We start from the raw sequence: 15,593 nt of genomic DNA, 5'->3' as shown, positions 1-15,593 counted from the left end.
TGGCCTCCCTGCCCTGCCTGCCCCAACAGCCGGCCTGGCCCTGCCGGGCCTGGCCTCCCTGCCCTGCCTGCCCCAACAGCCGGCCTGGCCCTGCCGGGCCTGGCCTCCCTGCCCTGCCTGCCCCAACAGCCGGCCTGGCCCTGCCGGGCCTGGCCTCCCTGCCCTGCCTGCCCCAACCGCCGGCCTGGCCCTGCCGGCCTGCCCTGCCTGTCCGAACCGCCAGCCTGGCCCTGCCCGGCCTGGCCTGCCTGCCCTGCCTGCCTGAACCTCCGGCAAGGCACTGCCGGGCCTGGCCTGCCTGCCCGAACCGCAAGCCTGGAACTGCATGGCCTGGCCCGCCTGCCCAAACCACCAGCATGGCCCTGACGGGCCTGGCCTGCCTGGTTGAACAGCCAGCGTGGCCCTCCCAGGCCTGGACTACCTCGCCGAACCGCAGGCCTGGCCCTGCTGGTCCTTGCCTGCCTGCCCAAACCGCCAGCCTGGCCCTGCCGGGCCTAGCCTTCCTGCCCTCCCTGCCCGAACCGCCAGACTAGCCCTGCCGAGCCTTGCCTTCCTCCCGAAGAGCCTGCCTTGCCCTGCCGGGTCTGGCCTGCCTGCCCGAACCGCCAGCCTGGCCCTGTGGGCCTGGCCATCCTGTCCTGCCTGCCCAAACTGCTAGACTAGCCCTGCCGGGCCTGGCATGCCTACCCGAACCGCCAGCCTGGCCCTGCCGGTTTGGACTGCCTGCCCTTCCTGCCCGAACCACCAGCCTGGCCCTGCCGGGCCTGCCCTGCCTGCCCCAACAGCGGGCCTGGCCCTGCCGGGCCTGGCCTCCCTGCCCTGCCTGCCCCAACAGTCGGCCTGACTCTGCCTGGCCTACCCTGCCTGCCCGAACCTCCGGCCTGGCCCTGCCGGCCTACCCTGCCTACCCGAACTGCCGGCCTGGCCCTGCCGGGCCTGTCCTGACTGCCGGAACCGCCAGCCTGGCCCTGCCGGCCCTGTCCTACCTACCCTGCATGCCTGAACCGCCAGCCAGGCCCTTCCGGGTATAGCCTGCCTGCCCGAACCGCCAGCCTGGCCCTACCGGGCCTGGCCTTTCTGCCCTGCCTGCCCCAACAGCTGGCCTGACTCTGCCGGGCCTGGCCTGCCTGCTCGAACTGCCGGCTGCCTGCCCGAACTGGCCTGCCTGCCCTGCCTGCCCGAAACTCCGGCCTGGCCCTTCCGGGTTTGGCCTGCCTGCCCGAACCGCAAGCCTCGACCTGCCAGGCCTGGCCTGCTGCCCGAAGCGCCGGGCTGGCCCTGCAGGGCCTGCCCTGCCTGCCCAAACTGCCAGCATGGCCCTACCAGGCCTGGCCTGCCTGCCAGAACCGGCAGCCTGGCCATGCAGGGCCTGCCCTGCCTTGCCGAACTGCTAACCTGGCCCTGCCTGGCCTGCCCTGCCTTCCTGAACAGCCGGCCTGGCCCTGCCACGCCTGGCTAGCCTGCCCTAACCATCAGCCTGGCCCTGCCGGGCCTGGCCTGCCTGCCCTGCTTACCCGAACCGCCGTCCTGGCCCTGCCGGGCCTGCTCTGACTGCCCGAACCGCGTGCCAGGCCCTGCCGGGCCAGGCCTACCTACCCTGCATGCCTGAACCACCGGCCTGGCCCTACCGGGCCTGGCCTGCCTGCCCGAACCGCTGGCCTGGCCCTGCCGGGATTGCCCTGCCTGCCTGTACAGCCGGCCTGGCCCTGCCGGACCTGGCCTTTCTGCCCTGCCTGCCCCAACAGCCGGCCTGACTCTGCTGGGCCTGGCCTGCCTGCTCCAACCGCCGGCTTGGCCCTGTCGGGCCTGCACTGCCTGCCCGAACCGCCGGCCTGGCCCTGCCCGGCCTGGCCTGCCTGCTCCAACCGCCTGCTGGGCCTGCACTGCCTGCCCGAACCGCCGGCCTGGCCCTGCCCGGCCTGGCCTGCCTGCCCTGCCTGCCAGAACCTCCGGCCTGGCCGAGCCGGGCCTTGCCTGCCTGCCCGAACCGCCGGCCTGGCCCTGCCCGGCCTGGCCTGCCTGCTCTGCCTGCCAGAACCTCCGGCCTGGCCGAGCCGGGCCTTGCCTGCCTGCCCGAACTGCCAGATTGTTCCTTCTGGGCCTGGCCTACGTGCTCGAACCGCCAGCCTGGCCCTGCCGGGCCGGGCCTGCCTCCCTGTACCGCCGGCCTGGCCCTGCTGGGCCTGCCCTGCCTTCCCGAACAGCCGGCCTGGCCCTGCCACGCCTGGTCTGCTTGCCCGAACTGTAAGACTGGCCCTGCCTGGCCTGTACGGCCTGCCCGAACCGCCGGCCTGGCCCTGCCGGGCCTAACCTCCCTGTCCGCCTGCCCGAACCGCCAGCCTGGCTCTGCCGGGCCTGGACTGACTGCCCGAACCGCCAGCCTACCTCTACCGGGCTTGGACTGCCTGCCCGAACCACCAGCATGCCTCTGCTGGGCCTGGCCTGCCTTACCTGCCGGCCAGAACTGCCAGCCTGGCCCTGCCGGGCCTGGTTTGCCTGGCCGAACCTCCAGCCTGGCCCTGCCGTGCCTGGCCTGCCTGGGCTGCCTACCCGAACCCACCAGCCCGGCCCTGCCGGGCCAGGCCTGCCTGCCCGAACCGCCAGCCAGGCCCTGGCGGGCCTGGCCTGCCTGCCCGAACTGCCAGGGTGGCTCTGCCAGGCCTGCCCTTCCTGCCCGAACTGTCAGCCTGGCGATCCCGGGACTGGCCTGTCTACCCGAACCGCCTGGGAGGCCCTGCCGGGCCTGGCCTGGCTGCCCGAACGGACAGCCTGGCCCTGCCGGGCCTGGCCTGCCTGGCCGAACCGCCAAACTGGACCTGCCGGGCCTGTCCGACCTGCCCGAACCGCCGGGTTGGCCCTGCCGGGCCTGGCCTGCCTGCCCGAACCACCAGCCTGTTCCTGCCAGGCCTAGCCTTCCTGCCCTCCCTGTCCAAACCACCAGACAGGCCCTGCCGGGCCTGGCCTGCTTGCCCAAACCGCCAGCTTGGCCCTGCCTGGTCTGGACTACTTGCCCTGCCTGCCCGAACCGCCAGCCTGGCCCGGCCGGGTCTGGCCTGCCTGCCTGAACCACAGGTCTGGCCCTGCCGGGCCTGGCCTGCCTGCCCTGCCTGCCCGAAGAGCCAGCCTTGCCCTGCCGACCCTGGCCTGCCTGCCTGAACCGCCGTCCTGGTCCTGCCCTAACCCTAAACCTAACCTTAACCCTAACCCTAACCCTAACCTTAACCCTAACCCTAACCCTATCCCTAACCCTAACCCTAACCCTAACCCCTAACCCCCAACTCCTAACCCCTAACCCTACCCCTACCCCTAACCCTAAGCCTAACCCTAACCCCGGTAACCCTAAAGGTAACCCAAACCCTAACACTAACCCTAACCCCGCTAACCCTAACCCCGTTAACTGTAACCCTAACCCCATAACACTAACCCTAACCCTAACCCTAAACCCTAAACGCTAAACCCTAAACCCTAAACCTAGCCCTGGCCCTAGCCCTAACCCTAAACCCTAAACCCTAACCCTAGCCCTAGTCCTAGCCCTAACCCTAACCCTAAACCCTAACCCTAACCCTAACCCTAAACCCTAACCCTAACCCAACCCCTAACCTTAAACCTAACCCATAACCCCTAACCCCAAACCCCTAACCCCTACCCCTAGCCATACCCCTACCCCTAACCTTACCCCTAACCCTACCCCTACCCCTACCCCTACCCTTACCCTACCCTACTCCTAATCCTAACCCTAAACATACACCTAAACCCTAAAACCTAACCCCTAACCCCAACCCCAACCCCAAACCTAACCCAAACCCCTACCCCTACCCCACCCCTACCCCTAAACCCTAACCCTAACCCTAACTTGCTAACCCTAACCCTAACTTGCTAATCCTAAACCTAACTGGCTAACCCTAACCCTAACCCCGACCCCGACCCCTACCCCGACCCTTACCCTAACCCTAACCCCTAACACCTAACCCTAACCCCTAACCCTAACCCAAACCCTAACTTCCTCACCCTAACCCTAACCCTAACTTCCTAACCCTAACCCTAACCCCAAACCCAAAACCCTAACCATAAACCCTAATCCTAACACTAACCCTAACCCTAACCGTAACTTGCTAACCCTAACTTGCTAACCCTAACCCTAACCCTAACCCTTACCCTTACCCTAACCTTAACCCTTACCCTAACCCTAACCCTAACCCTAACCTGACCCTACCCTGACCCTGACCCTGACCCTAACCCTAACACTAACCCAAACCCTAACCCTAACACTAACCCTAACCCAACCCACCCTAACCCTAACCCCAACCCCAACCCCAACCCCAACCCTAACCCTAACCCTAATCCTAAACCCTACCGTAACCCTAACTCTAACCCTAACCCTAGCCCTAACCCTTGCCCAAGCCCTAGCCCTAACCCTAACCCTACCCCTAACCCTAGCCCTACCCCACCACTACCCCTAACCTAACCCTACCCTGATCCTGACCCTGACCCTGACCCTAACCCTACCCTAACCCTAACCCTTGCTAACCCTAACACTAACCCTTGCTAACCCTATCCCTAACCCTAACCCTTGCTAACCCTAACCCTAACCCTAACCTTAGCCTAGTCCTAGCCCTAACCCTAACCCTAACCTTAGCCTAGTCCTAGCCCTAACCCTAACCCTAAACCCTAACACTAACCCTAAAACTAACCCAACCCTAACCCTAACCCCTAACCCTAAACCCTAACCCCCTAACCCTAACCCTAACCCTAAACCTAGCCCTAGCCCTAACATTAGCCCTAGCCCCAACCTTAGCCCTAGCCCAAACGCTAGCCCTAACCCTAGCCCTACACCTACCCCTACCCCTAACAATAACCCTACCCTACCCTAACCCTAGCCCTGGCCCTGGCCCTGAAATTACCCTGACCCTGACCCTAAACCCTGACCCTAAACCCTGACCCTGACCTTGACCCTGACCCTAACCCTAACCCTAACACCCTAACCCTAGCCATACCCGTACCCCTACCCCTAACCCCTAACCCCTAACCCTAACCCTAACCCTTGCTAACCCTAACCCTAACCCTAAACCCTAAACCCTAACCCTAACTCTAAACCCTAACCCTAACCCCTAACCCTAACCCCTAACCCCTAACCCCTAACCCTAACCCTAACTAACGCCAGTTCTGGGTCCAGTAGATTGAGAACTGATGACCATGCTGGGGCTGTGTTCAACTCTCAAAAGGGTATGGATTCCCCAGGGATCATCCCCTAGGAAAGGATCCTGAGGTCTCATGGACCTGTGGTTGGGGGCTGAGTTGTATACAGGAGGTTTAGGTGTTCCTGGCCAGTAGACAACGAGAGGAATGTGATTGGGGCAGAGGCATCATCATTGTTCCAGTATGAATCCATCATCAGAGAGAATGAACAAATCCACCACACAACTACCTGGATACTTCAGACTGAAGTTCTGTAAGTGAAAGAATTTTCACCCATGGGAAAGTAGAGAATAAATCATACCTAATTTTATTGATTTTCGATTGGACTTTTAAAAATTTGAGGCAGTCAATGCACTTATTGCCATGAATTCTCACAGAGCTGAGTCTCAACTCTAACCCTATCTCTTACTGTTACTCTATCCCAACATTAACCCCTACCCCAACCCTTACTCCTAATCCCTTCCCGAACTCCTAAGCCCTTACCCTAACCCTTAAGCAACCCACACCCTCCATCCCTAAACCCCAATCCTATTCCTACCCCTAAAGTAAGCCTACTCCTACCGTAATCTATACAGATTCCAATCCCAATGCAACTCACTCTAAGAACATATAAACTTCCACTGCACACTTTATACACTATCCCCATACCTCCTATCACTTCCCATAGACAACAATCTACCTAAGCACCCAACCACCCAGTCTCCTACCTGAGACTTACCTTCCAGCCACTGTTGAGCAGGTGATGCAGCTGCAAACAAGGGACACCTATATGATGTCAATGAGTCTAACTTACCTGGCATTGCAGGACACCAATAGCACATAATACAACAGTGAATCAAAACAGGAAATATAAGGAATGCATTAAGTGCATGCCATGAACAGAAATGATAATATGCCTATGGGCCTCACTGTGATCACAGGAATGAGGGTACTCAGAATAGCCACTCACAACTACGCAAGAAAAAATGGGCCTTTTCTTAATGTTACTGGGGCCATACACAACAAATCTTAGTTAGGGTTTACTCATGGATGTGTGTTAAGGGATAATTTCTGGCAGTGGTGAGTCCATATAGAAGACCACAGATTGAATTCCAGCAGGCCTAGTGAAAGGAGTGACATGCTGCACTATCACTTTATGAATATGAATAGTCATTGATAATGCCACCATCATTAGTATCAGGAGGAGACAATTAGCTCCATGATGTTATAGGGTAAGACAGAGACAGAGAGCATAGGTTAGGTAGCCAAAAAACATGTGAGGTGTGTACTGAAGTACAAAATGTTTACTCAATGAAAGAACAGGATGAAGCACACCCTTTTAAAAGTCCAATCACAAATGCCACTTAGGAAACATCCTGTGTGAAGTCAAGGACAGTAGTCAAATATTTTCCCCTATGTTCGGGCACTAACCCTGAGGGAAAGTGCAGTGCTTCCTTGCTACTGCTGACTGCCGTGTAAAGTGCTGTAAGCCAGACTACAGTGAAACAAATTAAATGTGCACTAAAGGAAGACCTGCCTGTGAAAGCTTAAGCTATCAGCACACCCCACAAATCAAACACGGTACTGAGAATCAAATTCAAGCACCTGACAAACTGGAAGGTAAATCAAATTTGCACATCCAAGTGAGGAGTAAGGTAACACAAGCAGGTGTGTGCTTAGCAAACCAGAAAATAAGCTGCTGCATGCTGGGGTGGGTGGCACAACAGAACAGAGGCTCGCATGTGACTATGTGAGAAAGGGAGCAACCCCATGCTTTCTGCAATGAGGAAGTAACTGTTCACAAAAATATTACAGGAATGCACACAAGGGTGTATAGCAGTGCTCAAGGAAAGGATTCCAAAGAAGGGTCCACACACTGGATTGCACCAAGACATCATGACCCTGATTTTAGAATGAGTGTGAGAAACACTGGTTGTGATGTGCATGCTTCAACTGTGTGGCTGACTAGTATGAACGCTGGACACGTGTGATCACAGAATAAAATATTTATAACTGTGGTATTAATGCCATGAAATTGTAACAATGCCAACCTCAAAATAGGGATGTTTGACAACAGAACATCTGACTCCTGCTCCAGTCTATCAAACGTCACACGTAAGTGTGAGGTGCCAGAAGCACAAAGCAGCAGCATCCTGAGCGGCAGGGCAAAGTGCTGTAAGCCAGACTATCCTGAAAACAGTACAATGTGCGCTGAAGCAAGAGCTGCTTGTGAAAGCTTAAGCAGCCTGCACACAAAAAATGAACACATTACTTAGTATCCAATTTAAGCATGTGATAAAAATGAAGTGTAAGGCAAATTTGCACACCCAAGTGAGCACCAAGGTAACACAAGCAGGTGTGTGTTAGTATGAACAGGCCTGAAAAGCTTAGCCAAAAATTCCAATTTCATAAGGAACCTAACCCTAACCGTAACCCTAGCCCTAGCCCTAGCCATGGCCCTAGCCCTAACCCTAACCCTAGCCCTAACCCTAACCCTAACCCTAACCCTAGCCCTAACCCTAACCCTAGCCCTAGCCCTAGCCCTAGCCCAAGCCCTAACCCTAACCCTAACCCTAAATCCTAACCCTAACCCTAACCCAACCCTAACCCTAACCCTAACCCAACCCTAACCCCCCCTGACCCTGACCCTAACCCTAACCCTGACCCTGACCCTGACCCTGACACTGACCCTGACCCGTAACCTGACCCTGACCCTAACCCTAACCCTAACCCTAACCCTGACCCTGACCCTGACCCTGACACTGACCCTGACCCATAACCTGACCCTGACCCTAACCCTAACCCTAACCCTAACCCCACTGTTTCAGCTCTCCTTTTAGGTGTGTACCTATTTCGTCTGACCAGGGTTTCCTGAATCTCTTTGCTTTGATGTGTAGGGTGAAAATGGTTCTGAAGTACACTAAAGTGGATGTCATTCTATGTGAGCTTCTTTCATGGGCAGTGAGAGATCACCCGGAAATAAGAGTATTTTTATAGTTGAAGAGTTCGATTGTATTCGTGAAATCTTGTATATTGTGGAGTTACATGATAGACATGTATATACTAGAGTTACATCAGGCGACCGTTTAGGGGAATGTGGTTCTGGCGGTGGAATTTCAGTTTCAGTGTAATGATGACTGTTCAATATCATGGATCGCTCCAACGCCAGTTTCAGGTACGTGCCAATTTCATCTGATCCCGGTTTTTTGAGGCCCGTTGCACTAAGGGCTCCTCTTAAGAATGCCTTCGAGTACCGCATCACATCAGTGCATGTGAGGTGAAGCCCCTTCCTTTCATTGGAACCAGAGTGTCACAGTAACAGCTCCCAGTGATCTTCCTTTCTCGGTATATTTCAAAGTTTGTACTTGGGTCCTGATCTGCATATATGTGTAAGAGACCCTTAAAATGAATTAAGGGGAATGTGTATCTCACATTGGAAGAGTAATTTCAGTTGCCCTTTGACAGTTCCATATTTACAACTGTTACAGCACAAGTTTTCGGTGTGGTCCCCAGTGCTCTGCCAGGTGTTTTCTGAAGCCCTGGTTTGGATGTCCTCGTTAAGAGAGTGTGGAAATACTCCTCAAGTGGATGTCGGGTTTTGTGAGTTTCTTCCTCAGTTTTAGTGTGTAGAATTGAGAGCTCACAAGTACGTATTAGTGTCCGAATATTGGAAGGGTTGTAGTAAGTTCAAGAATATTCTAGTGTAGGTAGGAGTTATAGAACTGAGGCTACAGTCTAGGTCAACCCTAACCCTAACCCTAACGCTAACCCTATCCCTAACGCTAACCCTAGCCCTAACCCTAGCCCTAGCCTTAACCCTAACCCTAACCCTAACCCTAGCCCTAAACCTAGCCCTAACCCTAACCCTAGCCCTAGCCCTAACCCTAGCCCTAGCCGTACCCTTAACCATAACCCTAACCATAACCCTAACCCTAACCCCTAACCCTAACCCTAACAACCCTAAACCTAACCCTAACCCTAACCTTAACCATAACCCTAAACCTAAACCCTAACCCTAAACCTAACCCTAAGCCTAACCCTAACCCTAAACCCTAACCCTAACCCCTAACCCCAACCCCAACCCCAACCCCAACCCTAACCCTAAGCCTAACCCTAACCCTAACCCTAACCCTAACCTAACCCTAACCCTAATCCTAACCCTAACCCTAACCTAACCCTAACCCTAATCCTAACCCTAACCCTAACCCTAATGCTAACCCTAACCCTAACCCTAATCTGAGTGGGCTCTAACATGCAGTTCCGTGGACGGCCATTTCAGCCTAATGGAGATGTCCGTCTCAGACGTTGGTCCTTCGAGGTTGATCCAAATGGGGGGCTCATACCAACACTCTTAGGCTAAGATCCCGCGAGGGGTCTGACCAGGGGAGCACCTAGAGTCGCCTGTGCCTTGTCCACGGGGTCCCCTCCCTTGTGACATCAGCCACTGGGGGTAGGCACATATAAAACTCTCAGTATCCCCCTTCTCATGGACCAAGAAAGTCTGCTAGAATGGAATGATCTGGTAAGAGAGATGAAGAGCCTTATGTCCAAAATTTGATGTTATTCCACAGCACCATAACACGGGCTGTTTGGAGAAGGGTTCCACTGAGTGAACAGGAGGAAGCAGCATCACACCTGCTCCAGGAGCAAAATCTGGAGACAAAGATTCTGAAAATATGGAGTGACTCCTGAGTGCAGAGCTAGGAGTAATCTGGTCTGGCCAGAGCACTGCTGGTGTTGGCCAAAACCAAAATATATATAAAATTGAAAGTATTTAGTACCTTCTAAAAACTAGATCACAGCCAAACTGTCACACTGCATGTTCAACTTGTTGTTATAGAACTTTCTCTGTTTTGTCTCCATTTTCGGGGTTGTATTTATTGACTACAAATGGCACTTGTTTCTGATGTTGCTTGTGTAAAAATACTATACAAAAGGTGGGGAAAACTATCAAAATGTGAAAGTCACTGACTTAGCTCTCAAATTTGCAATAAAATCGTAACCCTTACCTCTTCCCTGTTCCCATGCCATCACTATCATTATAACCATCCTCAAAACTTACATGGTTGATGGCCTCAGTGATAGTAGTGTTTAGTATGCTTCCTTGGCATGTGGTCAATCTGCACTTCACCCTCAGAACCATGCCAGGACTGATCCCTGAGCGCAGAGCCAGGTGTGGCTCCATGGTAAAGTACATGTCTTGCATGTTTGATGTGAGGAACCCCCTCAAGACACAAAAGTCACAGTAACTTTCAAGGTAAGTACCTCAAAGAATTCACTTTCATTAAAAAGTAATTGATGCAATTATTCCTCAGTAACACTACCCCATTTCATCACTGCCTCTTCCTCAAAGACAGGTACTCGGCTGGGGAAGTAGCTTAAAGCAGTAAAGAGGAAGCATGCTTCACATGTGAGAGTGCACAGTTCCAGCAGTAAAGCGGAAGCGGGCTTCAGGTTTGTCATGCCGGAGTAGAGGTCCGTGCCCAGAATTGCGGAGTGAGCCCTGAGCTCCAAGTCCGGAGCAGCCGCCCAAAACCAACCAGTGTGACTCCCCAAACAGGAGGGAAATGCACAACACATACACACAACTGTCATCATCACTGTCATCCCATTGCTCATTGATTTGCTCGAGCGGGCACCAGTAATGTCTCCATTGCAAGACTTGTTACTGTGTTTGGCATATCAAATATGCCACGGGGAGCTTGCCAGGCTCTGCCGTGCGGGCAAGATACTCTTGGTAGCTTGCCAGGCTCTCCGAGAGGGGCGGAGAAATCGAACCTGGGTTGGCCGCGTGCAAGGCAAATGCCCTACCTACTGTGTTATCACTCCAACCCACACACAACAACAACGAGATATCATCTCCTACCACAGAGACCAGCACACATCAAAAAGAACAAGAACAGCCAGTGCTCGAGTGGATTTGGGGAGAAAGGGAATCTCCATTGGTGTTGGGAACGCTGACTTGTCCAGCCTTTTTAGAGAATATGGGCATCCCTCAAAACACTAGAAATTGAGCTTCCATATGATCTAGCAATACCACTTTTGAGAATATACCCCAGGAGTACAAAACACAACAGAAATGCCATCTGCATTTCTATGCTTATTGCAGCACTATTCACAATAGCCAGAATCTGGAAACGACCCAAGTGCCCAAGAACAGATGTCTGGATAAAGAAACTATGGCACATCTACACTATGTAGCCACCAGGAAAAATGAAGTCATGAAATTTACCTATAAATGGATGGATAGAGAATATCATGCTGAGTGAAATGAGTCAGAAAGACAGGGACATACATAGAATGACTGCACTTGTTTGTGGGACATAAAAAAACATAGTATGAGACTAATAGCCAAGGACAGTAGAAACACGGGCCAGGAGGATTGGTCCACAGTTGGGAGCCTGCCTCAGGTGCTGGGAAGGAAGGCAGTTGGGATAGAGAAGGAACCACTATGGTAATGATAGTTGGCAATGATCACTCTGGGTAAGAACTGTGTGCTAAAAACTTAAGAACAAATATAACCTCTCAGTATCTGTATTGCAAGCCATCATGTCCAAAACTGGGGTGGGGGGGGGCGGGTGGAGGAGAGAGAGAAAAAAAGTGTCTGCCATAGAGACAGGCTGGAATTGGGGGGTGGCAGGAGGTAAACTGGGGTCACTGATGGTGGGAAATATACACTAGTGGAGGGACAGGTGTTGGAACTTTTATGACTGATGACTGGAACACGATTATGAACAGCTTTGTTAGTTTATATATTACAGTGACTCAAAACAAACAACACAAGGGGCTGGAGTGATAGCACAGCGGGTACGGTGTTTGTCTTGCACGAGGATGACCCAGGTCTGATTCCTAGCATCCTATATGGTCCCCTGAGCACTGCCAGGGGTAATTCCTGACTGCAGAGCCAGGAGTGACCCCTGTGCATCTCCGGGTGTGACCCAAAAAGCAAAAAATTAAAAAAAAAACAAAACACAAACACTAAAAAGTGGGATCTTTGATAGTGAGACAGGCACAGGAATAAATCATAATACAATTTGTTCACATATTACTTAGTGAAATATTCACTGTTAAAACCATGCCAAAATGCTCTAGAATTAAGTATCCTTAGGGTGAAAAGCCTAGTGGCTTAATTAGACTTCAGACAGAATCCTGTGTTTTTCCATGTCTCTGGTCTCCATTTGTTCATGGCTCAGAGGTATTGCAAAGAAGGGGAGGAGGGGGCTGAGGCCCAGGCGGTGGGTGGGCCACGCACGACTCCCCCACAGCTGTGCGGGGGCCTGCCGGTGCCTACCTTTAGGTCCCTGGGATTCATCGTCGCTGTCGGAGCTGTCGTTACTGATGATGTGCTTGGCCGTGATATTTTCTGTGGAGAGAAAACAAACCCAGTGAAGGATCTCGGGTGTCCGACATCTGGTGAACTTTGCCCCCAGAAAGGAAGCAGAACCAAGGACAGTGAGCAGTGGTGGCGGTCACCTCAGTCAATCTCCTCCCTGCGAGATTTCCTGAGACTTCCACATGGTCTCCAGCGGGAAGAAGTCAGCACGAGGCCTGTGTGCTCAGGGGTGTGTGTGGGGGGGCTCTTTCTCTTTCCTACTTGTGATGGAATTCACCGTGACAGAGCAGGTACATGTTTTCCTCACAGAAATGCGGTTAAGTGTCAATGCCCCATAAAGCCAGAATCTAAAGGAAGCTGTGGAATAGCTTCACTCTGAAGCATGGAAAGTAACTAACATGGAAACAAACGTGCTAAGTCACGCTTGGCAGGGCCGGAAGGACGGAGCAGCGGGTATGGCACTTGCTTTTCAAGTACCCGTCCTGGGTTTCGTCCCCGCACCTGCTGGGGTCCCCCAGCCCTGCTAGGAGTGATCCTGAGCACAGAGCCGGGAGGGAGCCTGCCAACACCGCCGGGGGCGGCCCCCAAACTAAAGAACGTAAAACTCGAAAACCCAACGACACCAGAGAGAGAAGAACCGCCTCAGTCTGGGGGTGCTGCTGGGATGGGGTGTTCTCTGTCAAGGAGGGTGGGTGGGCCGGGCGGGCTGCTGTCCTGAAGCCGGGAGCCGCAGGTGCCCGCGGTTGTCTTCAGCGCAGCGCACCCCCTTCCCGCACTGTTCTGGAAATCCCCCCTAGCCCGGGACATCCTGCCCGGGTTCCTGTGCCCCACCAGGGTCCCCCAACCCGGGGGCAGTACTGTTTCAGCCATGCTTGCCTCCTGCCTGGGGGACCCGATAACCCTGGGGCTGGCCAGCCGGGCACTGGAGCCCGCAGGGAGCGGCCCCGGCGTGAGGCGCTGCTGTCCCGGAAAGCGCCACGGGATTAGGCGAGAGTTTGTTATTTCTGCAGAACTCAGCCAAGCCCAGGACGTCCACCTGGGACGCAAAGTTCATTCTAGAAACCGAGGCAGAGCATTTGGGGTTGCTGCCCTCTGCCTGGCCACTCTGGCCAGACCAGGCCTATGTGTTGGGCTATTTTTTGGCTGAGAGACGCAGTGACAGAGAAAGTTCCAGTACCTCTGGTTTACACTTCAGAATCTTCGGCTCTGGAGCGGTCCTTAGCTCACCCCTCCATCACCAATTAGGAACTAACCCAGACCCAGGCGGCTCAGTGGGAATGACCAAGGGCGGCAGGAAGCTCATGAGCTCAACATAAGCACCAACACCCGTCCCTTGATCAGTGCACATTCCCTACCACCAGTGTCCCTGGTTTCCCTCCGGCCCCAGCCCCTGCTTTTGGGGCAGGCACTTTTCTTCTTTCTCTCTTCTCTTTCGGGCATTATGGTTTGCAATACAGATACAGAAAAGTTATTATGTATAATGTTGGGACAGTATATGACTGAAACCCAATCATGAACAACTTTGCAACTGTGTATCTCACTGAGTCAATTAAAAAGAGATTTTTAAAAATTTAAGTCTTATTGAGAAAGATGGCAAATATATATATGTAGGATAACATTGGTTTGTCCTTCCTCCCTTGCCACAAGGAGTTTATGTTTAAGTGCTCTGGAGACACTCCCATTCCTTTGTTTATCTGTAAACTCTTCTCTGCACTCTCCTTCCCAACCAGTTAATCACCTTTTCCCTAATCAGACTCTGTTATCTTGTAAGATCAGATCCTTCTAAGGACTCTTAACTTGTATTGTAAATTATGTCTTTTGCATAGTTTACCTTAGGGCAATGTCCTTTCTGCACGGACACAGGAAGACAGTTAATATTATGCTTTGTAACTTGGGAGTTGAATGATTCCAATAATATTTACTCCTGGGCATCTGCTTTCTTAACTCAAATTGCCTTCAGTTCCTAGCACCCCAAAAGCAGGGTCCAGACGAGGGATGGAATGGACCCAGGGCAAGCTGTGAGCTACCCTGGCATCAAAATGGACCAGGCCAAAGCGCCACAATACTCAACTATAGATTGAGGGCATGATCATGGACAATGCTGTCATGATCCAAAGGTAACAATGAGACTTAGGACCCTGCTGGGGTTGGGAAGACTAACCTGGCCTGAGGAAAGCAGATGCCAAGGAGTAAATATCATTTGGAGTCAATCAACTCTCAAGTTACAAAAGCATATTAACTGTCTTCCTGTCTCCATACAGAAAGGACATTGCTTTAAGGTAAACTATGCAAAAGACACTGACAAGTTCAGAGTCCTTAGAAGGATCTGATCTTACAAGATAACAGCATCTGATTAGGGAAAAGGTGATTAACTGGTTGGGAAGAAGGGTGCAGAGAAGAGTTTACAGATAAACAAAGGAGTGGGAATGTCTCCAGAGCACTTAAACCTAAACTCCTTGTGGCAAGAGAGTAAGGACAAACCAATGTTATCCTACATTTTTATTTTTATTTTATATTTATATTTATTTTATACATTTTTATTTTACGACAATTATTTCAAATCATACATTTTCTATGCAAGATATTCTAACAATTTTTACAGAAACAGACATATTTCCAGACACAATAAAAGGGCCCTTGTTTTTTTATTTCTTTTTGGGTCACACCCAGCGATGCACAGGGGTTACTCCTGGCTCTGCACTCAGGAATTACCCCTGGCGGTGCTCAGGGGACCATATGAAATGCTAGGAATCAAACCCGGGTCGGCTGTGTGCAAGAAAAACGCCCTATCCGCTGTGTTATCTATCACTCCAGCCAAGGCCCCTTGTTTTTAATAAATTTTTAGATGCCAGCATAAGAAAACATTTAAAAAATGAAAAAACCTTGATTTAATTTTTTATAGCTTGTATACCTTTCTTATTTGTTAAAATAATCCAATTTCTCACCAAAATGAGCTAAACAGAGCTCTTATTTCACTTTTGTATTTTGCTCTGGTATTTAAGAGGTAGGGAGCTTGCCTTGCATGCGACCAACCTGGGTTCGATTCCTCCGCCCCTCTCAGAGCCCAGCAAGCTACTGAGAGTAT

Source organism: Sorex araneus, chromosome 2 (genome assembly GCF_027595985.1).
Source record: "Sorex araneus isolate mSorAra2 chromosome 2, mSorAra2.pri, whole genome shotgun sequence".
NCBI lineage: Eukaryota > Metazoa > Chordata > Mammalia > Eulipotyphla > Soricidae > Sorex > Sorex araneus.
The sequence above is the reverse complement of the archived record's forward strand: the minus strand, read 5'-3'. Positions refer to the sequence as shown.